We start from the raw sequence: 23,566 nt of genomic DNA, 5'->3' as shown, positions 1-23,566 counted from the left end.
GCTCCGCTGCCGATTCAACATGCTCAATCGGCCTGGTGTGTCACATCCTTAAGACATACAAAATAACTTATTATCCTGCACTATCTGTGTTGGTTGTTTTTTTGTGACCAGATAGAATCAAAGATGGCGAGCCCAGCCCATGACCCTGTGGCCGGTTGGAGAAACGGTGTTGGCCAAACCGTAGGAACTGATCACAGAGGACATCTGATTTAAAGGGATACCCATTTTCATTGGGTTACAGATAAGACACACACACTAATTATCCTACCTGGATAGTAGTAATAGTAGTGAGACTATTGGACACTTGGAACAGAGAGAACACAAAAAAACTTTGAACTGAACTCTTGAGCTCTTTAATCATAAGGAGTCCCTATGGATTAAAGGAACATTCAGTGAACTAAGGAACATTTCATTGGAGGTTCTCCACCTCCATAAAGGACTATTTCTGTTTATTTTCTTATTGATTTATTTATTTTATTTTTTATTTTCCATTCTTTAAAACTTAAGTTTTGTGTATTATTGCGTATGAGTTTGAGGCAATAAATTGTCACTTTTCAACCGTCCATTAATTCACTCCCTGAATTATTCAAGACAACTGCTCATCGGACCTAGTTAGATGTTGGTGTCTTATTACTACTTTTGGTTAGCACTGAGGATGCTGCAATTACAAAGTCAATTCACTGACTTCATGACACTCCTCTGCTTTTGCTGCTGTTACACAATGTTTTTTAGCATTTACCACAATCCTCTTATAGCAGTTTTTGTCTAGGGGGGCTGCTGTTCACAAACTTACATAGGCTTGCGACAATAGGTCTTAAAAACAGGTACGTTTGTAATTTATATACATCTAAAATTCTGTTTTAGATGACACACATACACACACACACACACACACACTAAAATCTAAATCTAATAGGCCGATTGCCATGGAATTTACTGAACACTGGGGTGGGAATAATAGGTTAAAATACTATCATCATATTTATAACTGAAGAAGAAAGACTATAATCCCTCTAAAAGCAGCAAAAAGTCAGATAATGTACATTATTTATTATCAGTATATCAGAAACAATGACAATGTTAGAAAAGGAAAACAATGTAAAACTACACCCTAAGCCTCTAACACATACAAGTGTCAAACATGTAGAAACCTAGAAATATATAACCATATAACTGCAACACACACTGTTTAATTCCCAGCTTGGGGACCTTGTTGCATGTCACACACCTCTCTCTCTCTCCACTTGTTTCCTGTCTCACTACACTGACTTTCACTGACAGACAAAATGCCAAAATAAATCTCATTTCAGTACTTCTCAAGTATATTTACCTTGTTTCTATGTAAATGGTATACATTTCAGTGCTTACCAAGATATAGCTTGGGTAAACTTTGACAGGAGACACTGAACACATTCATACTCCTAAGAGGATAAAAAAAAAAGCATATGATAAATTGAATAAAACATGGTGACCTTTCTGTCAGCTCCACTCTCAGGATAAACTTTACATTTTGAACATTATCACAAGAAAAACTCTGAAAGTAGCAAAAGCACCAGTCTGTTAATTGTTTAAAACTTGTAACTGGCTGCTGCATGGACAGATTAGAAGCAAGAAAGTATAAAAAGCAACATTTTCTTATGATCAATCTTAGTTGAGGTAAACTGCCTTTTTAGATCATTTAAATAGTCAGGAAACTTTTCCAGTGACTGTAACCATCATCACAATATTCCATCGACAGGAAAACAAACAAGAAGTGTGGAATCTGCAAGTGTTTGAAGTCAGCAGAAGTTTGGGCCCCTGATGTAAGCATCTGAGGGTATGCTAAGCCCCTGCAGATAATAAATTAAAAGAAGAAGTCAGGCATGAATGTTGTTTTCTTGAAAAGGGAAAAAAATACTCTTATTGAATAATGTGGGTTTTTTGTGAGTAGTATATTTTATAAAACAGCACTGTATCAGGTACAGTCAAGTTCTTGACCTGTTCATCAGAGTTGGGTGATAGTTGGTGTGTTACTCTTCTGGTTTATAGCAGAAATCACAGCAGGCTCTAAGAAGAAGCCAAGACTCTCACTGACTAACTGCTGCTTTTAACAATGAATGCCTCTGAAGGAGAGAGGGAAGAGGAGAAGCAGACAATGCAGAGGAGGAGATCAGAGCTGAATTAGAGCAGGGCTAGCCAGGCAGAAAGAGGAGGAGGACGGGAAAGCATAGCATGGAGGGTCATAATTTATTCCTGTCTTACTGAGAAACAGCAGTGTCAGCCGTCTTCACTGCCACACTAACAGAGAGAGAGACAGAAAGAGGAGACAGAAATGCAGCTCTTTAAAGCCTATTAAGATGCTGTTCAGAGTGTGGATTTTGCAGAGGAGCTTCATCTCCAATCCAGTGCAACTTGCTCACCCCCCAAAAGCATGAAACATAAAAGGAAAAAATAGTGACAAAGTACTTCTGTTTAATTTCTGGTGCTGGAACAAAGCCTTGAAGCTGCAGATGAGTTTGTTTTCCCACAAGAAATAAATAATACACTAGGGTTTAACATTTCAGAGTTGATAAATTGTGTGAACTAAATGTACAAAATACTAGGGACTGTTGTACAAAAATGTGTTTATTCAAAAAATAAATAATTTTTTTTCTTTGGCCGCTTGGGGGCAGCAGAACAAGATGAAAACTGAAATTTTGTCATCCTTTAAAAATGTCATGGATGTTTACAACAGATGGGGTAATCATTTTACTTTGTTTTCTCTTTCAAATAAGTTTTTCTAACCTGGAAGTTTGTTTTCGACTTGTCCAATTGTCTGAATGCTGATATTTTATTATAGTGATGAGAGTGCAGTTTTATCATAACTACTTGAAATTAGCAATGATGGCAATGATTGTTAAAATGTACCATGTCATGTCAAACTTAAACAATTTGTGACAACATCTTGCTTTTCCCCAGACTTGAATTTACATTACATTTCACAGGACATGTACATGTCATCAGATAGCACCATGGAAGCGTAGTATAACATGATCTTGATTGGACTAAGTGGCTCGTCACAGTGATAAGGATTATCTTCAGAGCAAATGATGCAGATAAATCAGCAGTTAGTGTGTGGAAGCTGCAACTGGCAGCCTCTCTGCTGACATTTACTGCTGCTCTCCATCACTGCAACAAAAGACCTCTGTGTAATTGAAATACAGTTTTATAGTTAGTGCCCATAATGGTGTCACAAGGCTGACAAGTGAGCAGGCGACGCTCTTCCTGTTTCCATGGAAACCGTATTCCGTGGACAACTGATTCATAAAATAAGGGGAAAAAATCCTAAAATGTAGTGATCCTGATGATCAGTTCAGACCATAAAATCAAAGTTTCAGACAAAGAATAAACAGCAGTCTGATCAGATGGAACTAAATAAAATGAAGGAGAGAAAAAGTGAGAGCTGGGAGGATGGAGGGGGAGTGGATGTGTCTCTGGTTCCTCAGGAGACCTCTCCAGTGACAGGAACAACTAATGGACGCTCTCTTTCATTAATGCAGCCGGTGTGTGATAGATGAATAGAGCACAAGTTCTGAACTGAAACAAGGCCATTACATGCATGAGGGCATGGACCCAAAGGTGTGTGTGTGTGTGTGTGTGAACCTGTTTACACATACAGTACTCCAGCATGTTTGAGCACAGCATGTTTATAACAAACAATAAAGACAATGAATACACTCTCTTAGTTGAATGTTTATCTACTGAACCTCATGAGGCATGTTACTGAGAGTGAACCAGAGGAGGCTCATCCATAGAGGCAGAGGAGGTTGCTCCTCCTCCGTTAATTCTGATCAAAATGCTTCAACAGCAACACCTGCAGGGCAGGAGGAGAAAGGGCAGTCTGTAAGTGGTGGTGGAGGCAACCTCCTTAGAGCAAGATCCTTTATATCAATTTAATGTACTTCTTTTTTTTCATGCTAATCTGTGATTGGCCAAAATACGTAAAATGACGCTCCAAGGGAGGGTCTCTTCCCTAACCAATCAACAACTAGAATACAATATTGACATCACATTAGTCCAATGACAGTTTCCAAATTTGATCTTCAAATCTCTACAACTGTATGTGGTAAAGTGATAGTCCAAATTTCCTTTTTTTCCGATTTAGAGGTTACGTTTCACTTCTTCTATCAAGCAACAGATAGCGGCTTCTGTTAGCCAATGCAATAGTTGGCTTGTAGTGACCTTGAAGGACTGTTAAGGACTGTTGTTAAGCTAACGGGAGAATGGATTTGGACTGGGTGGCACAGCAGTGGCAGGATGCTGCCGGTGAATGGCTGGAGAGCTACGCTCTGCAGGCGCAGCCTCGGGCCTCGCTGCCTCAGCTGTCCGGGCTTGACGGTTATGCTCTGTGGCCCGACACACCACTGCTCTGAAGTGAACTCCTCTCAACAACAATATAAAGTTAACAACATAATTTAAATGAAACAACCAAGAGAGAAACAGTAGCTTGTTTGTCATTTTTGCTAATGATATCAGACTGGTTAACCAGCAGCCGCAAAGTTCTGTTAACTAACTAACAAGATGACAAACAGCCACAAATGGACTTTATGACATGGATACTTCATCTCCATAAAAGAAAGAAGATGTATGTCTATAACGTGAGTCAGATACAGCTTCTCTCTCTCTGTCTCTTTGGTCGCTAATTTCATCTCTGACGGTTAAATGTCTCTCTGTGGCAGTTTTGTGAATTTATCTCCTTAACAAGAATGCAGCAAAAAGATCATATAATGTGAAGTGAGTAGTTTGCTTGTTGAAGTTACAGTGAGCTGTCTGGACTCATTCATTTGGAATTGATCCAGTTTTTAATTGAGTGGTTATTCAGTCACCTGTTGATGTTGTGTGGTTTGTGAATGAGTGTGCAGGAGGTCTGGCTGCTTGCTTGTTACAATTTCTTCAGTTAGTTTTTAAGCTGAGCTGTATATTGAGTAATAAGCTTAAAGTAACTGGAATAAGTGTTAACATGTCAGCTTTGTAGATTATATTTTGTATGTTGTGCATATGGATAAGAGTGTGTAAGTTAGGTATTTGATACATGTGTTAATACTCTTTGCTGTGAACCTAAACTTTTAAATATGTGAATTTTTTTAGTGTTCAATCTTACTAGTATTCAGCACTGATCTGTACCTGCATCACATTATAAGCAAAGAGTGCAGAATGGAGGTAATTTTATACCAAAAAGACTGTAACTGTAGAAGACACCCATTTAGCCTCATATTAGCTTTGAGTGAATTTACACTGGACGAGGACTGTGGATATTGTCCCCCATTGCTTACACTTAAAGTGCATTATAAAAGGATCTCTTCACAGCCAGTATACTGAGTATGTATTGTGATAGTGTTGTCTGTCCCTTGCCTGCTTCCACTTTTGTTTGCTCTCATTGAGTAATTACCTGTTGTTGACCACTGTCATAGAGGTTGAGGTGACTAATCCCTGGATGAATCACTGACATTCTTTGCTTAACTGTGCAATTATTTGACTGTGCATCAATATACAGCAAGTTTCAGTGGTGGAATTATCAAGCAGTATGATTTTAGTGGGAGAACTTTTTGAACATTTGTCAGTTTGATGAAAGAACTAGGAGTTTTGAAGCTGTAATTTTCATCAAGAAGGTGCCAGAAAAAACAGATATGGCTGATCCAGATGAGGTTAGCATCTATGTGACACTTTCTCCTCTCTCTTTCTGTCTCCCGTCCTCCCTCACTTCATCTCCCCCTCCTCCCTCTCTTGTGTACTGATTAATGGAAAGGTTGGAGTTATTTTTCATTCAGGACAGTGAATTGAAGAAGACTAGGGGAGATCTCCAGTTTTTTCCCCGTCGCTGTACCTCTGTAGTGGATTACAAGGATTAATCACCTTGAATATAAACCAGTGGATTAGTACATACTGGGATTTGACTGCATATTAATCACTTCCTCACTCACACACACACACACACACATACACATACATAGACACCATGTCTAAGTTGTCTGAGTGTGAGAGTGGGCTCCATGCTATTTATTTATTCTTTCATACATACTGTATGTCCTCCACATACTGTAACATGTACAGACGGGTGATTAAAAGAAAAGACTGGTACAGGTCTGAATACTTGACCCTACAGTGAGGGGATCTGGTGGCTCTGTTATGCTGTGGGGGGCATTTTGCTGGCATGGTTTGGGTCCACTTGTCTCCTTGGAGGGAAGGGTCACTACAAATCAATACAAAGTTGTTCTGAGTGATCACGTTTATCCTATGATGAAACATTTCTATCGTGTTGGGAGTGGTCTCCTCCAGGATGACAGTGCCCCAATTCATAGGGGATGAGGGGTCACTGAATGATTTGATGAGTATGAAAATGGCCTTCACAGTCACCAGATCAATCAAACAAGCCCAATTTTGTTCAGGGTGATCAGTGTTTTCTTGACTTTTGTGTCATCCTTTCCCACCATCGTGGCTCTCTGATGTTCTAGTGGCAATTAGGCCTATTTGTCAGACACAGTGATGAAGGAAGGAATGGATAAAGGCTGAGGCTTCCGTAGTTGGCAGGATTCTAACCTGCGTGGGGAACCCTAATGGATTTCGAGTCCATCGCCTTGACCACTCGGCCACAACTAACTACCCTCCACTTTTCAAAGGGTTGAGACAACATCATAAATTTTGAAGTACTATGTTTACAATGTCGGTGTGGTTGATATCTTGACGCAAAGAGCCTGCGAGTGCTTCTTGTCGTTCACAGCAGAGAAAATACAGTTTGTCATCAAGCCCAATCAAGTGGGCTGTCACACATAAGGGCTATTTAAAATACGATGAATTGCCTGCTTATTAGAAAGTTCAGTCACTGAGACAAAAAAGGCAAAGTTTGGGAGAGGGCGACAATTGTTTGATCCAGGTCTGTTTCCTCCAGTTGGGGGTAAGCGGCTCCCTGATGGTCTAGTGGCTAGGATTCGGCGCTCTCACCGCCGCGGCCCGGGTTCGATTCCCGGTCAGGGAAAGCTGAGGAGGCATGACGTGAGTTGGCTGCCTATATAGCGATGCCAGTAATTTAATCAAACCAGCCCAATTTTGTCGAGGGTGATCAGTCTTTGATTTCCCTTTGCGTCATCCTTTCTCACCTTCACGGCTCCCAAACGCTCTGGTGGCTAGTATTTGGCACTCTCGCCGCCGCGGCCGGGGCTGTATTCCCAGTCAGGGAAGCTGGTCTTACCACTATGATGCACCTGTTATCTCCACAGAGCCTGCTTCTCTCAATTTCTCCCAAGGCGGGATTCAGTACCCGTCTCTGATCCACCCCAGTGACCCTGATGAGGAATAACTGTACGCGCACGGAAGATGGATAGAGGTTTCCCCCGAAAAGTGAAAGGCGTGCAATCAGCGACCTAGGAGGAGCCCGAGTCCCTGTGGATCGGACAGGACTTTGAACCCCATCAGCTTGGCGGGAAGCAGCCACCATCACAACCGTGGCAAGTACTTACCGAAACACAACATGTCCGTTTTCATACAAGCCTCGCGTCGTTTTCCACGCTTTTGAAAGACCGCACTGCGAGTGATTTAACACAGCTTCACATTGCTCCTGAAGACAAGCTGACTGTTCTGCAGACTTTTCAGATCATGCATTGGCCGGGAATCGAACCCGGGTCAACTGCTTGGGAAGCAGCTATGCTCGCCACTATACCACCAATGCCATGGGAAGCCCCTTTGCAATGCCAGCACACACGATGGAGACGCAACAGCACGTGCACTGAAGTTCAGAAAGTCGACTATTTGTGAGTCCAGAATGCCATTTGCAAGCACTGCCCTCCTCCATTTCAGCAGTTTTCAAAAGCCGCGCAGCACACACGTTTTGGTTCAGTTCATCACCTTAAGAGCGCACGCCCATCTGATGACGGAAGGAACGGATAAAGGTTGAGGCCTCCGTAGTTGGCAGGATTCGAACCTGCGCGGGGAAACCCCAATGGATTTCTAGTCCATCGCCTTGACCACTCGGCCTTGACCACTCGGCCACAACTATCTCCCCTCCGCTTTTCAAAGGGTTGAGGCAACATTACAGATTTTAAAGGACCATGTTTACAGTGTCAGCCCAATTGGATTAAACAGGCTGCTGTGAATATGAGAGCAACCATAACTTGCACGCATGAAAATATCAGCCACAAACATGTTAAGCAGGACTGCCGCTAGATTTGAACCCTGTGAAAGGTCTTTTCCACGAGCACAAGTTTTGATCTAACATGACCTAATCTGTCTGTCTGTGTAAAATCAGGGAATTCTCAAATCTAGTGTGGTTGATAGCTTGACGCAAAGAGCCTGCGAGTGCTTCTTGTCGTTCACAGCAGAGAAAATACAGTTTGTCATCAAGCCCAATCAAGTGGGCTGTCACACATAAGGGCTATTTAAAATACGATGAATTGCCTGCTTATTAGAAAGTTCAGTCACTGAGACAAAAAAGGCAAAGTTTGGGAGAGGGCGACAATTGTTTGATCCAGGTCTGTTTCCTCCAGTTGGGGGTAAGCGGCTCCCTGATGGTCTAGTGGCTAGGATTCGGCGCTCTCACCGCCGCGGCCCGGGTTCGATTCCCGGTCAGGGAAAGCTGAGGAGGCATGACGTGAGTTGGCTGCCTATATAGCGATGCCAGTAATTTAATCAAACCAGCCCAATTTTGTCGAGGGTGATCAGTCTTTGATTTCCCTTTGCGTCATCCTTTCTCACCTTCACGGCTCCCAAACGCTCTGGTGGCTAGTATTTGGCACTCTCGCCGCCGCGGCCGGGGCTGTATTCCCAGTCAGGGAAGCTGGTCTTACCACTATGATGCACCTGTTATCTCCACAGAGCCTGCTTCTCTCAATTTCTCCCAAGGCGGGATTCAGTACCCGTCTCTGATCCACCCCAGTGACCCTGATGAGGAATAACTGTACGCGCACGGAAGATGGATAGAGGTTTCCCCTGAAAAGTGAAAGACGCGTAATCAGCGACCTACGTGAAGCCCCAGTTCCTGTGATTGGCCAGGAGTTTGAACCCGAGCCGCTTGGCGGGAGGCAGCCACCGTCATAACTGCGGCAGGTATTTACTGAAACACAACCTGTCGATTTTCATTACAAGCCTGGCAGCGTTTTCCACAATTTTCAAACACTGTACTACAACTGGTTTAAAAGAACTTCACGCTACTCGGAGTACGACCCGACGGTGCAGCAGACTTTTCGGATCGCGCCTTGGCCGGGAATCGAACCCCCGGGCCGGGTAACTGCTTGGGAAGCGGCTATGCCCGCCACGACACCACAGATGCCATGAAAAGCCCCATTGCGATGCCAGCACACGTGATGAACGCGGCACAGCACTACATCTCATTTAAAGTAAGATGAATTGCCTGTTTATTAGAAGGTTCAGTCACCGAGACAAAAAGGGCAAACTTTTGGAAAGGATGACAATTGTTTGAAACGCTTTTGTTTCCTCCAGGTATAGGCACGACGTTCCCTGATGGTCTAGTGGCTAGGATTCGGCGCTTTCACCGCCGCGGCCCGGGTTCGATTCCCGGTCAGGGAATGCTGGCGTGGCATAGGATGAGTCGGTTGCCTGTATAGCCGCGCAAGTAATTTAGTCAAACAAGCCAAATTTGGAAGTGGGTGGTCAGTGTTTGATTTACTTTTTGCTCCATCCCTCCCCACGCTCATGGATCCCTGGTGGTCTAGTGGCTAGGATTCGGCGCTCTCACCGCCGCGGCCCGGGTTCGATTCCCGGTCAGGGAACGCAGGAATGGCATGAGGTGAGTCGGCTGCGACAATAGCGATGCCAGTCGTTTAGTTTGTTAGCGGTGATCAGTGTATGGCTCCCTGAAGGTCCAGTGGCGAGTACTGGGCACTCTCACCGCCGCGGCCCGGGCTCGATTCCCAGTCAGGAAAGCTGGTCTTACCACTATCAGGCACTTGTGTGTGACCTCCCAAGGCACCATCCAATCCCCATCTGATGAGGAATAACTGTACGTACACAGAAGATGGATAGAGGTTTCCCCCGAAAAGTGAAAGGCGTGCAATCAGCGACCTAGGAGGAGCCCGAGTCCCTGTGGATCGGACAGGACTTTGAACCCCATCAGCTTGGCGGGAAGCAGCCACCATCAGGCACAACCGTGGCAAGTACTTACCGAAACACAACATGTCCGTTTTCATACAAGCCTCGCGTCGTTTTCCACGCTTTTGAAAGACCGCACTGCGAGTGATTTAACACAGCTTCACATTGCTCCTGAAGACAAGCTGACTGTTCTGCAGACTTTTCAGATCATGCATTGGCCGGGAATCGAACCCGGGTCAACTGCTTGGGAAGCAGCTATGCTCGCCACTATACCACCAATGCCATGGGAAGCCCCTTTGCAATGCCAGCACACACGATGGAGACGCAACAGCACGTGCACTGAAGTTCAGAAAGTCGACTATTTGTGAGTCCAGAATGCCATTTGCAAGCACTGCCCTCCTCCATTTCAGCAGTTTTCAAAAGCCGCGCAGCACACACGTTTTGGTTCAGTTCATCACCTTAAGAGCGCACGCCCATCTGATGACGGAAGGAACGGATAAAGGTTGAGGCCTCCGTAGTTGGCAGGATTCGAACCTGCGCGGGGAAACCCCAATGGATTTCTAGTCCATCGCCTTGACCACTCGGCCACAACTACCTCCCCTCCGCTTTTCAAAGGGTTGAGGCAACATTACAGATTTTAAAGGACCATGTTTACAGTGTCAGCCCAATTGGATTAAACAGGCTGCTGTGAATATGAGAGCAACCATAACTTGCACGCATGAAAATATCAGCCACAAACATGTTAAGCAGGACTGCCGCTAGATTTGAACCCTGTGAAAGGTCTTTTCCACGAGCACAAGTTTTGATCTAACATGACCTAATCTGTCTGTCTGTGTAAAATCAGGGAATTCTCAAATCTAGTGTGGTTGATAGCTTGACGCAAAGAGCCTGCGAGTGCTTCTTGTCGTTCACAGCAGAGAAAATGCAGTTTGTCATCAAGCCCAATCAAGTGGGCTGTCACACATAAGGGCTATTTAAAATACGATGAATTGCCTGCTTATTAGAAAGTTCAGTCACTGAGACAAAAAAGGCAAAGTTTGGGAGAGGGCGACAATTGTTTGATCCAGGTCTGTTTCCTCCAGTTGGGGGTAAGCGGCTCCCTGATGGTCTAGTGGCTAGGATTCGGCGCTCTCACCGCCGCGGCCCGGGTTCGATTCCCGGTCAGGGAAAGCTGAGGAGGCATGACGTGAGTTGGCTGCCTATATAGCGATGCCAGTAATTTAATCAAACCAGCCCAATTTTGTCGAGGGTGATCAGTCTTTGATTTCCCTTTGCGTCATCCTTTCTCACCTTCACGGCTCCCAAACGCTCTGGTGGCTAGTATTTGGCACTCTCGCCGCCGCGGCCGGGGCTGTATTCCCAGTCAGGGAAGCTGGTCTTACCACTATGATGCACCTGTTATCTCCACAGAGCCTGCTTCTCTCAATTTCTCCCAAGGCGGGATTCAGTACCCGTCTCTGATCCACCCCAGTGACCCTGATGAGGAATAACTGTACGCGCACGGAAGATGGATAGAGGTTTCCCCTGAAAAGTGAAAGACGCGTAATCAGCGACCTACGTGAAGCCCCAGTTCCTGTGATTGGCCAGGAGTTTGAACCCGAGCCGCTTGGCAGGAGGCAGCCACCGTCATAACTGCGGCAGGTATTTACTGAAACACAACCTGTCGATTTTCATTACAAGCCTGGCAGCGTTTTCCACAATTTTCAAACACTGTACTACAACTGGTTTAAAAGAACTTCACGCTACTCGGAGTACGACCCGACGGTGCAGCAGACTTTTCGGATCGCGCCTTGGCCGGGAATCGAACCCCCGGGCCGGGTAACTGCTTGGGAAGCGGCTATGCCCGCCACGACACCACAGATGCCATGAAAAGCCCCATTGCGATGCCAGCACACGTGATGAACGCGGCACAGCACTTCATCTCATTTAAAGTAAGATGAATTGCCTGTTTATTAGAAGGTTCAGTCACCGAGACAAAAAGGGCAAACTTTTGGAAAGGATGACAATTGTTTGAAACGCTTTTGTTTCCTCCAGGTATAGGCACGACGTTCCCTGATGGTCTAGTGGCTAGGATTCGGCGCTTTCACCGCCGCGGCCCGGGTTCGATTCCCGGTCAGGGAATGCTGGCGTGGCATAGGGTGAGTCGGTTGCCTGTATAGCCGCGCAAGTAATTTAGTCAAACAAGCCAAATTTGGAAGTGGGTGATCAGTGTTTGATTTACTTTTTGCTCCATCCCTCCCCACGCTCATGGATCCCTGGTGGTCTAGTGGCTAGGATTCGGCGCTCTCACCGCCGCGGCCGGGGTTCGATTCCCGGTCAGGGAACGCAGGAATGGCATGAGGTGAGTCGGCTGCGACAATAGCGATGCCAGTCGTTTAGTTTGTTAGCGGTGATCAGTGTATGGCTCCCTGAAGGTCCAGTGGCGAGTACTGGGCACTCTCACCGCCGCGGCCCGGGCTCGATTCCCAGTCAGGAAAGCTGGTCTTACCACTATCAGGCACTTGTGTGTGACCTCCCAAGGCACCATCCATTCCCCATCTGATGAGGAATAACTGTACGTACACAGAAGATGGATAGAGGTTTCCCCCGAAAAGTGAAAGGCGTGCAATCAGCGACCTAGGAGGAGCCCGAGTCCCTGTGGATCGGACAGGACTTTGAACCCCATCAGCTTGGCGGGAAGCAGCCACCATCACAACCGTGGCAAGTACTTACCGAAACACAACATGTCCGTTTTCATACAAGCCTCGCGTCGTTTTCCACGCTTTTGAAAGACCGCACTGCGAGTGATTTAACACAGCTTCACATTGCTCCTGAAGACAAGCTGACTGTTCTGCAGACTTTTCAGATCATGCATTGGCCGGGAATCGAACCCGGGTCAACTGCTTGGGAAGCAGCTATGCTCGCCACTATACCACCAATGCCATGGGAAGCCCCTTTGCAATGCCAGCACACACGATGGAGACGCAACAGCACGTGCACTGAAGTTCAGAAAGTCGACTATTTGTGAGTCCAGAATGCCATTTGCAAGCACTGCCCTCCTCCATTTCAGCAGTTTTCAAAAGCCGCGCAGCACACACGTTTTGGTTCAGTTCATCACCTTAAGAGCGCACGCCCATCTGATGACGGAAGGAACGGATAAAGGTTGAGGCCTCCGTAGTTGGCAGGATTCGAACCTGCGCGGGGAAACCCCAATGGATTTCTAGTCCATCGCCTTGACCACTCGGCCACAACTACCTCCCCTCCGCTTTTCAAAGGGTTGAGGCAACATTACAGATTTTAAAGGACCATGTTTACAGTGTCAGCCCAATTGGATTAAACAGGCTGCTGTGAATATGAGAGCAACCATAACTTGCACGCATGAAAATATCAGCCACAAACATGTTAAGCAGGACTGCCGCTAGATTTGAACCCTGTGAAAGGTCTTTTCCACGAGCACAAGTTTTGATCTAACATGACCTAATCTGTCTGTCTGTGTAAAATCAGGGAATTCTCAAATCTAGTGTGGTTGATAGCTTGACGCAAAGAGCCTGCGAGTGCTTCTTGTCGTTCACAGCAGAGAAAATGCAGTTTGTCATCAAGCCCAATCAAGTGGGCTGTCACACATAAGGGCTATTTAAAATACGATGAATTGCCTGCTTATTAGAAAGTTCAGTCACTGAGACAAAAAAGGCAAAGTTTGGGAGAGGGCGACAATTGTTTGATCCAGGTCTGTTTCCTCCAGTTGGGGGTAAGCGGCTCCCTGATGGTCTAGTGGCTAGGATTCGGCGCTCTCACCGCCGCGGCCCGGGTTCGATTCCCGGTCAGGGAAAGCTGAGGAGGCATGACGTGAGTTGGCTGCCTATATAGCGATGCCAGTAATTTAATCAAACCAGCCCAATTTTGTCGAGGGTGATCAGTCTTTGATTTCCCTTTGCGTCATCCTTTCTCACCTTCACGGCTCCCAAACGCTCTGGTGGCTAGTATTTGGCACTCTCGCCGCCGCGGCCGGGGCTGTATTCCCAGTCAGGGAAGCTGGTCTTACCACTATGATGCACCTGTTATCTCCACAGAGCCTGCTTCTCTCAATTTCTCCCAAGGCGGGATTCAGTACCCGTCTCTGATCCACCCCAGTGACCCTGATGAGGAATAACTGTACGCGCACGGAAGATGGATAGAGGTTTCCCCTGAAAAGTGAAAGACGCGTAATCAGCGACCTACGTGAAGCCCCAGTTCCTGTGATTGGCCAGGAGTTTGAACCCGAGCCGCTTGGCGGGAGGCAGCCACCGTCATAACTGCGGCAGGTATTTACTGAAACACAACCTGTCGATTTTCATTACAAGCCTGGCAGCGTTTTCCACAATTTTCAAACACTGTACTACAACTGGTTTAAAAGAACTTCACGCTACTCGGAGTACGACCCGACGGTGCAGCAGACTTTTCGGATCGCGCCTTGGTCGGGAATCGAACCCCCGGGCCGGGGAACTGCTTGGGAAGCGGCTATGCCCGCCACGACACCACAGATGCCATGAAAAGCCCCATTGCGATGCCAGCACACGTGATGAACGCGGCACAGCACTTCATCTCATTTAAAGTAAGATGAATTGCCTGTTTATTAGAAGGTTCAGTCACCGAGACAAAAAGGGCAAACTTTTGGAAAGGATGACAATTGTTTGAAACGCTTTTGTTTCCTCCAGGTATAGGCACGACGTTCCCTGATGGTCTAGTGGCTAGGATTCGGCGCTTTCACCGCCGCGGCCGGGGTTCGATTCCCGGTCAGGGAATGCTGGCGTGGCATAGGATGAGTCGGTTGCCTGTATAGCCGCGCAAGTAATTTAGTCAAACGAGCCAAATTTGGAAGTGGGTGATCAGTGTTTGATTTACTTTTTGCTCCATCCCTCCCCACGCTCATGGATCCCTGGTGGTCTAGTGGCTAGGATTCGGCGCTCTCACCGCCGCGGCCGGGGTTCGATTCCCGGTCAGGGAACGCAGGAATGGCATGAGGTGAGTCGGCTGCGACAATAGCGATGCCAGTCGTTTAGTTTGTTAGCGGTGATCAGTGTATGGCTCCCTGAAGGTCCAGTGGCGAGTACTGGGCACTCTCACCGCCGCGGCCCGGGCTCGATTCCCAGTCAGGAAAGCTGGTCTTACCACTATCAGGCACTTGTGTGTGACCTCCCAAGGCACCATCCAATCCCCATCTGATGAGGAATAACTGTACGTACACAGAAGATGGATAGAGGTTTCCCCCGAAAAGTGAAAGGCGTGCAATCAGCGACCTAGGAGGAGCCCGAGTCCCTGTGGATCGGACAGGACTTTGAACCCCATCAGCTTGGCGGGAAGCAGCCACCATCAGGCACAACCGTGGCAAGTACTTACCGAAACACAACATGTCCGTTTTCATACAAGCCTCGCGTCGTTTTCCACGCTTTTGAAAGACCGCACTGCGAGTGATTTAACACAGCTTCACATTGCTCCTGAAGACAAGCTGACTGTTCTGCAGACTTTTCAGATCATGCATTGGCCGGGAATCGAACCCGGGTCAACTGCTTGGGAAGCAGCTATGCTCGCCACTATACCACCAATGCCATGGGAAGCCCCTTTGCAATGCCAGCACACACGATGGAGACGCAACAGCACGTGCACTGAAGTTCAGAAAGTCGACTATTTGTGAGTCCAGAATGCCATTTGCAAGCACTGCCCTCCTCCATTTCAGCAGTTTTCAAAAGCCGCGCAGCACACACGTTTTGGTTCAGTTCATCACCTTAAGAGCGCACGCCCATCTGATGACGGAAGGAACGGATAAAGGTTGAGGCCTCCGTAGTTGGCAGGATTCGAACCTGCGCGGGGAAACCCCAATGGATTTCTAGTCCATCGCCTTGACCACTCGGCCACAACTACCTCCCCTCCGCTTTTCAAAGGGTTGAGGCAACATTACAGATTTTAAAGGACCATGTTTACAGTGTCAGCCCAATTGGATTAAACAGGCTGCTGTGAATATGAGAGCAACCATAACTTGCACGCATGAAAATATCAGCCACAAACATGTTAAGCAGGACTGCCGCTAGATTTGAACCCTGTGAAAGGTCTTTTCCACGAGCACAAGTTTTGATCTAACATGACCTAATCTGTCTGTCTGTGTAAAATCAGGGAATTCTCAAATCTAGTGTGGTTGATAGCTTGACGCAAAGAGCCTGCGAGTGCTTCTTGTCGTTCACAGCAGAGAAAATGCAGTTTGTCATCAAGCCCAATCAAGTGGGCTGTCACACATAAGGGCTATTTAAAATACGATGAATTGCCTGCTTATTAGAAAGTTCAGTCACTGAGACAAAAAAGGCAAAGTTTGGGAGAGGGCGACAATTGTTTGATCCAGGTCTGTTTCCTCCAGTTGGGGGTAAGCGGCTCCCTGATGGTCTAGTGGCTAGGATTCGGCGCTCTCACCGCCGCGGCCCGGGTTCGATTCCCGGTCAGGGAAAGCTGAGGAGGCATGACGTGAGTTGGCTGCCTATATAGCGATGCCAGTAATTTAATCAAACCAGCCCAATTTTGTCGAGGGTGATCAGTCTTTGATTTCCCTTTGCGTCATCCTTTCTCACCTTCACGGCTCCCAAACGCTCTGGTGGCTAGTATTTGGCACTCTCGCCGCCGCGGCCGGGGCTGTATTCCCAGTCAGGGAAGCTGGTCTTACCACTATGATGCACCTGTTATCTCCACAGAGCCTGCTTCTCTCAATTTCTCCCAAGGCGGGATTCAGTACCCGTCTCTGATCCACCCCAGTGACCCTGATGAGGAATAACTGTACGCGCACGGAAGATGGATAGAGGTTTCCCCTGAAAAGTGAAAGACGCGTAATCAGCGACCTACGTGAAGCCCCAGTTCCTGTGATTGGCCAGGAGTTTGAACCCGAGCCGCTTGGCGGGAGGCAGCCACCGTCATAACTGCGGCAGGTATTTACTGAAACACAACCTGTCGATTTTCATTACAAGCCTGGCAGCGTTTTCCACAATTTTCAAACACTGTACTACAACTGGTTTAAAAGAACTTCACGCTACTCGGAGTACGACCCGACGGTGCAGCAGACTTTTCGGATCGCGCCTTGGTCGGGAATCGAACCCCCGGGCCGGGGAACTGCTTGGGAAGCGGCTATGCCCGCCACGACACCACAGATGCCATGAAAAGCCCCATTGCGATGCCAGCACACGTGATGAACGCGGCACAGCACTTCATCTCATTTAAAGTAAGATGAATTGCCTGTTTATTAGAAGGTTCAGTCACCGAGACAAAAAGGGCAAACTTTTGGAAAGGATGACAATTGTTTGAAACGCTTTTGTTTCCTCCAGGTATAGGCACGACGTTCCCTGATGGTCTAGTGGCTAGGATTCGGCGCTTTCACCGCCGCGGCCGGGGTTCGATTCCCGGTCAGGGAATGCTGGCGTGGCATAGGATGAGTCGGTTGCCTGTATAGCCGCGCAAGTAATTTAGTCAAACGAGCCAAATTTGGAAGTGGGTGATCAGTGTTTGATTTACTTTTTGCTCCATCCCTCCCCACGCTCATGGATCCCTGGTGGTCTAGTGGCTAGGATTCGGCGCTCTCACCGCCGCGGCCGGGGTTCGATTCCCGGTCAGGGAACGCAGGAATGGCATGAGGTGAGTCGGCTGCGACAATAGCGATGCCAGTCGTTTAGTTTGTTAGCGGTGATCAGTGTATGGCTCCCTGAAGGTCCAGTGGCGAGTACTGGGCACTCTCACCGCCGCGGCCCGGGCTCGATTCCCAGTCAGGAAAGCTGGTCTTACCACTATCAGGCACTTGTGTGTGACCTCCCAAGGCACCATCCAATCCCCATCTGATGAGGAATAACTGTACGTACACAGAAGATGGATAGAGGTTTCCCCCGAAAAGTGAAAGGCGTGCAATCAGCGACCTAGGAGGAGCCCGAGTCCCTGTGGATCGGACAGGACTTTGAACCCCATCAGCTTGGCGGGAAGCAGCCACCATCAGGCACAACCGTGGCAAGTACTTACCGAAACACAACATGTCCGTTTTCATACAAGCCTCGCGTCGTTTTCCACGCTTTTGAAAGACCGCACTGCGAGTGATTTAACACAGCTTCACATTGCTCCTGAAGACAAGCTGACTGTTCTGCAGACTTTTCAGATCATGCATTGGCCGGGAATCGAACCCGGGTCAACTGCTTGGGAAGCAGCTATGCTCGCCACTATACCACCAATGCCATGGGAAGCCCCTTTGCAATGCCAGCACACACGATGGAGACGCAACAGCACGTGCACTGAAGTTCAGAAAGTCGACTATTTGTGAGTCCAGAATGCCATTTGCAAGCACTGCCCTCCTCCATTTCAGCAGTTTTCAAAAGCCGCGCAGCACACACGTTTTGGTTCAGTTCATCACCTTAAGAGCGCACGCCCATCTGATGACGGAAGGAACGGATAAAGGTTGAGGCCTCCGTAGTTGGCAGGATTCGAACCTGCGCGGGGAAACCCCAATGGATTTCTAGTCCATCGCCTTGACCACTCGGCCACAACTACCTCCCCTCCGCTTTTCAAAGGGTTGAGGCAACATTACAGATTTTAAAGGACCATGTTTACAGTGTCAGCCCAATTGGATTAAACAGGCTGCTGTGAATATGAGAGCAACCATAACTTGCACGCATGAAAATATCAGCCACAAACATGTTAAGCAGGACTGCCGCTAGATTTGAACCCTGTGAAAGGTCTTTTCCACGAGCACAAGTTTTGATCTAACATGACCTAATCTGTCTGTCTGTGTAAAATCAGGGAATTCTCAAATCTAGTGTGGTTGATAGCTTGACGCAAAGAGCCTGCGAGTGCTTCTTGTCGTTCACAGCAGAGAAAATGCAGTTTGTCATCAAGCCCAATCAAGTGGGCTGTCACACATAAGGGCTATTTAAAATACGATGAATTGCCTGCTTATTAGAAAGTTCAGTCACTGAGACAAAAAAGGCAAAGTTTGGGAGAGGGCGACAATTGTTTGATCCAGGTCTGTTTCCTCCAGTTGGGGGTAAGCGGCTCCCTGATGGTCTAGTGGCTAGGATTCGGCGCTCTCACCGCCGCGGCCCGGGTTCGATTCCCGGTCAGGGAAAGCTGAGGAGGCATGACGTGAGTTGGCTGCCTATATAGCGATGCCAGTAATTTAATCAAACCAGCCCAATTTTGTCGAGGGTGATCAGTCTTTGATTTCCCTTTGCGTCATCCTTTCTCACCTTCACGGCTCCCAAACGCTCTGGTGGCTAGTATTTGGCACTCTCGCCGCCGCGGCCGGGGCTGTATTCCCAGTCAGGGAAGCTGGTCTTACCACTATGATGCACCTGTTATCTCCACAGAGCCTGCTTCTCTCAATTTCTCCCAAGGCGGGATTCAGTACCCGTCTCTGATCCACCCCAGTGACCCTGATGAGGAATAACTGTACGCGCACGGAAGATGGATAGAGGTTTCCCCTGAAAAGTGAAAGACGCGTAATCAGCGACCTACGTGAAGCCCCAGTTCCTGTGATTGGCCAGGAGTTTGAACCCGAGCCGCTTGGCGGGAGGCAGCCACCGTCATAACTGCGGCAGGTATTTACTGAAACACAACCTGTCGATTTTCATTACAAGCCTGGCAGCGTTTTCCACAATTTTCAAACACTGTACTACAACTGGTTTAAAAGAACTTCACGCTACTCGGAGTACGACCCGACGGTGCAGCAGACTTTTCGGATCGCGCCTTGGCCGGGAATCGAACCCCCGGGCCGGGTAACTGCTTGGGAAGCGGCTATGCCCGCCACGACACCACAGATGCCATGAAAAGCCCCATTGCGATGCCAGCACACGTGATGAACGCGGCACAGCACTTCATCTCATTTAAAGTAAGATGAATTGCCTGTTTATTAGAAGGTTCAGTCACCGAGACAAAAAGGGCAAACTTTTGGAAAGGATGACAATTGTTTGAAACGCTTTTGTTTCCTCCAGGTATAGGCACGACGTTCCCTGATGGTCTAGTGGCTAGGATTCGGCGCTTTCACCGCCGCGGCCCGGGTTCGATTCCCGGTCAGGGAATGCTGGCGTGGCATAGGATGAGTCGGTTGCCTGTATAGCCGCGCAAGTAATTTAGTCAAACGAGCCAAATTTGGAAGTGGGTGATCAGTGTTTGATTTACTTTTTGCTCCATCCCTCCCCACGCTCATGGATCCCTGGTGGTCTAGTGGCTAGGATTCGGCGCTCTCACCGCCGCGGCCCGGGTTCGATTCCCGGTCAGGGAACGCAGGAATGGCATGAGGTGAGTCGGCTGCGACAATAGCGATGCCAGTCGTTTAGTTTGTTAGCGGTGATCAGTGTATGGCTCCCTGAAGGTCCAGTGGCGAGTACTGGGCACTCTCACCGCCGCGGCCCGGGCTCGATTCCCAGTCAGGAAAGCTGGTCTTACCACTATCAGGCACTTGTGTGTGACCTCCCAAGGCACCATCCAATCCCCATCTGATGAGGAATAACTGTACGTACACAGAAGATGGATAGAGGTTTCCCCCGAAAAGTGAAAGGCGTGCAATCAGCGACCTAGGAGAAGCCCGAGTCCCTGTGGATCGGACAGGACTTTGAACCCCATCAGCTTGGCGGGAAGCAGCCACCATCAGGCACAACCGTGGCAAGTACTTACCGAAACACAACATGTCCGTTTTCATACAAGCCTCGCGTCGTTTTCCACGCTTTTGAAAGACCGCACTGCGAGTGATTTAACACAGCTTCACATTGCTCCTGAAGACAAGCTGACTGTTCTGCAGACTTTTCAGATCATGCATTGGCCGGGAATCGAACCCGGGTCAACTGCTTGGGAAGCAGCTATGCTCGCCACTATACCACCAATGCCATGGGAAGCCCCTTTGCAATGCCAGCACACACGATGGAGACGCAACAGCACGTGCACTGAAGTTCAGAAAGTCGACTATTTGTGAGTCCAGAATGCCATTTGCAAGCACTGCCCTCCTCCATTTCAGCAGTTTTCAAAAGCCGCGCAGCACACACGTTTTGGTTCAGTTCATCACCTTAAGAGCGCACGCCCATCTGATGACGGAAGGAACGGATAAAGGTTGAGGCCTCCGTAGTTGGCAGGATTCGAACCTGCGCGGGGAAACCCCAATGGATTTCTAGTCCATCGCCTTGACCACTCGGCCACAACTACCTCCCCTCCGCTTTTCAAAGGGTTGAGGCAACATTACAGATTTTAAAGGACCATGTTTACAGTGTCAGCCCAATTGGATTAAACAGGCTGCTGTGAATATGAGAGCAACCATAACTTGCACGCATGAAAATATCAGCCACAAACATGTTAAGCAGGACTGCCGCTAGATTTGAACCCTGTGAAAGGTCTTTTCCACGAGCACAAGTTTTGATCTAACATGACCTAATCTGTCTGTCTGTGTAAAATCAGGGAATTCTCAAATCTAGTGTGGTTGATAGCTTGACGCAAAGAGCCTGCGAGTGCTTCTTGTCGTTCACAGCAGAGAAAATGCAGTTTGTCATCAAGCCCAATCAAGTGGGCTGTCACACATAAGGGCTATTTAAAATACGATGAATTGCCTGCTTATTAGAAAGTTCAGTCACTGAGACAAAAAAGGCAAAGTTTGGGAGAGGGCGACAATTGTTTGATCCAGGTCTGTTTCCTCCAGTTGGGGGTAAGCGGCTCCCTGATGGTCTAGTGGCTAGGATTCGGCGCTCTCACCGCCGCGGCCCGGGTTCGATTCCCGGTCAGGGAAAGCTGAGGAGGCATGACGTGAGTTGGCTGCCTATATAGCGATGCCAGTAATTTAATCAAACCAGCCCAATTTTGTCGAGGGTGATCAGTCTTTGATTTCCCTTTGCGTCATCCTTTCTCACCTTCACGGCTCCCAAACGCTCTGGTGGCTAGTATTTGGCACTCTCGCCGCCGCGGCCGGGGCTGTATTCCCAGTCAGGGAAGCTGGTCTTACCACTATGATGCACCTGTTATCTCCACAGAGCCTGCTTCTCTCAATTTCTCCCAAGGCGGGATTCAGTACCCGTCTCTGATCCACCCCAGTGACCCTGATGAGGAATAACTGTACGCGCACGGAAGATGGATAGAGGTTTCCCCTGAAAAGTGAAAGACGCGTAATCAGCGACCTACGTGAAGCCCCAGTTCCTGTGATTGGCCAGGAGTTTGAACCCGAGCCGCTTGGCGGGAGGCAGCCACCGTCATAACTGCGGCAGGTATTTACTGAAACACAACCTGTCGATTTTCATTACAAGCCTGGCAGCGTTTTCCACAATTTTCAAACACTGTACTACAACTGGTTTAAAAGAACTTCACGCTACTCGGAGTACGACCCGACGGTGCAGCAGACTTTTCGGATCGCGCCTTGGCCGGGAATCGAACCCCCGGGCCGGGGAACTGCTTGGGAAGCGGCTATGCCCGCCACGACACCACAGATGCCATGAAAAGCCCCATTGCGATGCCAGCACACGTGATGAACGCGGCACAGCACTTCATCTCATTTAAAGTAAGATGAATTGCCTGTTTATTAGAAGGTTCAGTCACCGAGACAAAAAGGGCAAACTTTTGGAAAGGATGACAATTGTTTAAAACGCTTTTGTTTCCTCCAGGTATAGGCACGACGTTCCCTGATGGTCTAGTGGCTAGGATTCGGCGCTTTCACCGCCGCGGCCCGGGTTCGCTTCCCGGTCAGGGAATGCTGGCGTGGCATAGGATGAGTCGGTTGCCTGTATAGCCGCGCAAGTAATTTAGTCAAACAAGCCAAATTTGGAAGTGGGTGGTCAGTGTTTGATTTACTTTTTGCTCCATCCCTCCCCACGCTCATGGATCCCTGGTGGTCTAGTGGCTAGGATTCGGCGCTCTCACCGCCGCGGCCCGGGTTCGATTCCCGGTCAGGGAACGCAGGAATGGCATGAGGTGAGTCGGCTGCGACAATAGCGATGCCAGTCGTTTAGTTTGTTAGCGGTGATCAGTGTATGGCTCCCTGAAGGTCCAGTGGCGAGTACTGGGCACTCTCACCGCCGCGGCCCGGGCTCGATTCCCAGTCAGGAAAGCTGGTCTTACCACTATCAGGCACTTGTGTGTGACCTCCCAAGGCACCATCCAATCCCCATCTGATGAGGAATAACTGTACGTACACAGAAGATGGATAGAGGTTTCCCCCGAAAAGTGAAAGGCGTGCAATCAGCGACCTAGGAGGAGCCCGAGTCCCTGTGGATCGGACAGGACTTTGAACCCCATCAGCTTGGCGGGAAGCAGCCACCATCACAACCGCGGCAAGTACTTACCGAAACACAACATGTCCGTTTTCATACAAGCCTCGCGTCGTTTTCCACGCTTTTGAAAGACCGCACTGCGAGTGATTTAACACAGCTTCACATTGCTCCTGAAGATAAGCTGACTGTTCTGCAGACTTTTCAGATCATGCATTGGCCGGGAATCGAACCCGGGTCAACTGCTTGGGAAGCAGCTATGCTCGCCACTATACCATCAATGCCATGGGAAGCCCCTTTGCAAT

General features: G+C 48.2%; 32 non-coding genes across 32 annotated transcripts; 18 read left to right on the top strand and 14 right to left on the bottom strand.

Annotated features, from left to right (window-relative positions):
- Positions 1-6,534: 6,534 nt before the first annotated feature.
- Positions 6,535-6,616, bottom strand: trnas-cga. The gene has a single exon. It is a non-coding gene; the product is annotated as a tRNA-Ser (tRNA).
- Positions 6,617-6,919: 303 nt separating this feature from the next.
- On the top strand, positions 6,920-6,991 carry trnae-cuc. Its single transcript has one exon. It is a non-coding gene; the product is annotated as a tRNA-Glu (tRNA).
- A 618-nt stretch (positions 6,992-7,609) lies between these two features.
- On the bottom strand, positions 7,610-7,681 carry trnag-ccc. The gene has a single exon. It is a non-coding gene; the product is annotated as a tRNA-Gly (tRNA).
- Positions 7,682-7,912: 231 nt separating this feature from the next.
- On the bottom strand, positions 7,913-7,994 carry trnas-aga. The gene has a single exon. It is a non-coding gene; the product is annotated as a tRNA-Ser (tRNA).
- Positions 7,995-8,510: 516 nt separating this feature from the next.
- Positions 8,511-8,582, top strand: trnae-cuc. The gene has a single exon. It is a non-coding gene; the product is annotated as a tRNA-Glu (tRNA).
- An 880-nt stretch (positions 8,583-9,462) lies between these two features.
- Positions 9,463-9,534, top strand: trnae-uuc. The gene has a single exon. It is a non-coding gene; the product is annotated as a tRNA-Glu (tRNA).
- Positions 9,535-9,665: 131 nt separating this feature from the next.
- On the top strand, positions 9,666-9,737 carry trnae-cuc. The gene has a single exon. It is a non-coding gene; the product is annotated as a tRNA-Glu (tRNA).
- Positions 9,738-10,266: 529 nt separating this feature from the next.
- trnag-ccc lies at positions 10,267-10,338 on the bottom strand. Its single transcript has one exon. It is a non-coding gene; the product is annotated as a tRNA-Gly (tRNA).
- Positions 10,339-10,569: 231 nt separating this feature from the next.
- On the bottom strand, positions 10,570-10,651 carry trnas-aga. The gene has a single exon. It is a non-coding gene; the product is annotated as a tRNA-Ser (tRNA).
- A 502-nt stretch (positions 10,652-11,153) lies between these two features.
- Positions 11,154-11,225, top strand: trnae-cuc. The gene has a single exon. It is a non-coding gene; the product is annotated as a tRNA-Glu (tRNA).
- An 880-nt stretch (positions 11,226-12,105) lies between these two features.
- Positions 12,106-12,177, top strand: trnae-uuc. The gene has a single exon. It is a non-coding gene; the product is annotated as a tRNA-Glu (tRNA).
- A 728-nt stretch (positions 12,178-12,905) lies between these two features.
- Positions 12,906-12,977, bottom strand: trnag-ccc. Its single transcript has one exon. It is a non-coding gene; the product is annotated as a tRNA-Gly (tRNA).
- A 231-nt stretch (positions 12,978-13,208) lies between these two features.
- On the bottom strand, positions 13,209-13,290 carry trnas-aga. Its single transcript has one exon. It is a non-coding gene; the product is annotated as a tRNA-Ser (tRNA).
- Positions 13,291-13,792: 502 nt separating this feature from the next.
- trnae-cuc lies at positions 13,793-13,864 on the top strand. The gene has a single exon. It is a non-coding gene; the product is annotated as a tRNA-Glu (tRNA).
- An 880-nt stretch (positions 13,865-14,744) lies between these two features.
- Positions 14,745-14,816, top strand: trnae-uuc. The gene has a single exon. It is a non-coding gene; the product is annotated as a tRNA-Glu (tRNA).
- Positions 14,817-14,947: 131 nt separating this feature from the next.
- trnae-cuc lies at positions 14,948-15,019 on the top strand. Its single transcript has one exon. It is a non-coding gene; the product is annotated as a tRNA-Glu (tRNA).
- A 529-nt stretch (positions 15,020-15,548) lies between these two features.
- On the bottom strand, positions 15,549-15,620 carry trnag-ccc. The gene has a single exon. It is a non-coding gene; the product is annotated as a tRNA-Gly (tRNA).
- Positions 15,621-15,851: 231 nt separating this feature from the next.
- Positions 15,852-15,933, bottom strand: trnas-aga. The gene has a single exon. It is a non-coding gene; the product is annotated as a tRNA-Ser (tRNA).
- A 502-nt stretch (positions 15,934-16,435) lies between these two features.
- On the top strand, positions 16,436-16,507 carry trnae-cuc. Its single transcript has one exon. It is a non-coding gene; the product is annotated as a tRNA-Glu (tRNA).
- Positions 16,508-17,387: 880 nt separating this feature from the next.
- Positions 17,388-17,459, top strand: trnae-uuc. The gene has a single exon. It is a non-coding gene; the product is annotated as a tRNA-Glu (tRNA).
- A 131-nt stretch (positions 17,460-17,590) lies between these two features.
- Positions 17,591-17,662, top strand: trnae-cuc. Its single transcript has one exon. It is a non-coding gene; the product is annotated as a tRNA-Glu (tRNA).
- Positions 17,663-18,191: 529 nt separating this feature from the next.
- On the bottom strand, positions 18,192-18,263 carry trnag-ccc. Its single transcript has one exon. It is a non-coding gene; the product is annotated as a tRNA-Gly (tRNA).
- Positions 18,264-18,494: 231 nt separating this feature from the next.
- On the bottom strand, positions 18,495-18,576 carry trnas-aga. The gene has a single exon. It is a non-coding gene; the product is annotated as a tRNA-Ser (tRNA).
- Positions 18,577-19,078: 502 nt separating this feature from the next.
- trnae-cuc lies at positions 19,079-19,150 on the top strand. Its single transcript has one exon. It is a non-coding gene; the product is annotated as a tRNA-Glu (tRNA).
- An 880-nt stretch (positions 19,151-20,030) lies between these two features.
- trnae-uuc lies at positions 20,031-20,102 on the top strand. Its single transcript has one exon. It is a non-coding gene; the product is annotated as a tRNA-Glu (tRNA).
- Positions 20,103-20,233: 131 nt separating this feature from the next.
- trnae-cuc lies at positions 20,234-20,305 on the top strand. The gene has a single exon. It is a non-coding gene; the product is annotated as a tRNA-Glu (tRNA).
- A 529-nt stretch (positions 20,306-20,834) lies between these two features.
- On the bottom strand, positions 20,835-20,906 carry trnag-ccc. The gene has a single exon. It is a non-coding gene; the product is annotated as a tRNA-Gly (tRNA).
- A 231-nt stretch (positions 20,907-21,137) lies between these two features.
- Positions 21,138-21,219, bottom strand: trnas-aga. The gene has a single exon. It is a non-coding gene; the product is annotated as a tRNA-Ser (tRNA).
- A 502-nt stretch (positions 21,220-21,721) lies between these two features.
- trnae-cuc lies at positions 21,722-21,793 on the top strand. Its single transcript has one exon. It is a non-coding gene; the product is annotated as a tRNA-Glu (tRNA).
- Positions 21,794-22,673: 880 nt separating this feature from the next.
- trnae-uuc lies at positions 22,674-22,745 on the top strand. Its single transcript has one exon. It is a non-coding gene; the product is annotated as a tRNA-Glu (tRNA).
- A 131-nt stretch (positions 22,746-22,876) lies between these two features.
- trnae-cuc lies at positions 22,877-22,948 on the top strand. Its single transcript has one exon. It is a non-coding gene; the product is annotated as a tRNA-Glu (tRNA).
- Positions 22,949-23,473: 525 nt separating this feature from the next.
- Positions 23,474-23,545, bottom strand: trnag-ccc. The gene has a single exon. It is a non-coding gene; the product is annotated as a tRNA-Gly (tRNA).
- Positions 23,546-23,566: the final 21 nt, after the last annotated feature.

This window comes from Thunnus maccoyii, chromosome 23 (genome assembly GCF_910596095.1).
Source record: "Thunnus maccoyii chromosome 23, fThuMac1.1, whole genome shotgun sequence".
Lineage (NCBI taxonomy): Eukaryota > Metazoa > Chordata > Actinopteri > Scombriformes > Scombridae > Thunnus > Thunnus maccoyii.
This window is presented reverse-complemented; position numbering and strand designations above follow the sequence as displayed.